The sequence below is a fragment of the Hipposideros armiger genome, unplaced genomic scaffold (genome assembly GCF_001890085.2).
Source record: "Hipposideros armiger isolate ML-2016 unplaced genomic scaffold, ASM189008v1 scaffold_901, whole genome shotgun sequence".
Taxonomy (NCBI): domain Eukaryota; kingdom Metazoa; phylum Chordata; class Mammalia; order Chiroptera; family Hipposideridae; genus Hipposideros; species Hipposideros armiger.
In genome coordinates this window covers 434,199-434,591 of record NW_017732251.1, presented here as the reverse complement: position 1 = coordinate 434,591, position 393 = coordinate 434,199, and positions in this window count along the sequence as shown.

Genomic DNA, 393 nt, shown 5'->3' with positions numbered 1-393 from the left:
CCTTCCAGAGTATGAGCAGCTTGCTGTACTATATACAATACAGGTGACCCTTGAACAATGCAGAGGTTAGGGGTGCCAACCCCCTGAGCAGTCGAAAATCCACATATAACTTCTGACTCCCCAAACTTAACTACTAATTATGCTACTGTTGACTGCAAGTTGATGAACATATTTTGTATTATATGTTTTCTATATTGCATTCTTACAATAAAGTAAGCTAGAGAAAAGAAACTTATTAAGAAGATCATAAGAAAAAGAAAATACAGTATTCCACATATTTATTGAAAAAAATCCGTGTGTAAGCGGATCGTCTAGTTCAAACCCATGTTGTTCCAGGGTCAACTAGTATACAGGCAATTTAAATTTTTGAGAGTAATTTTGACCCAATGTGTT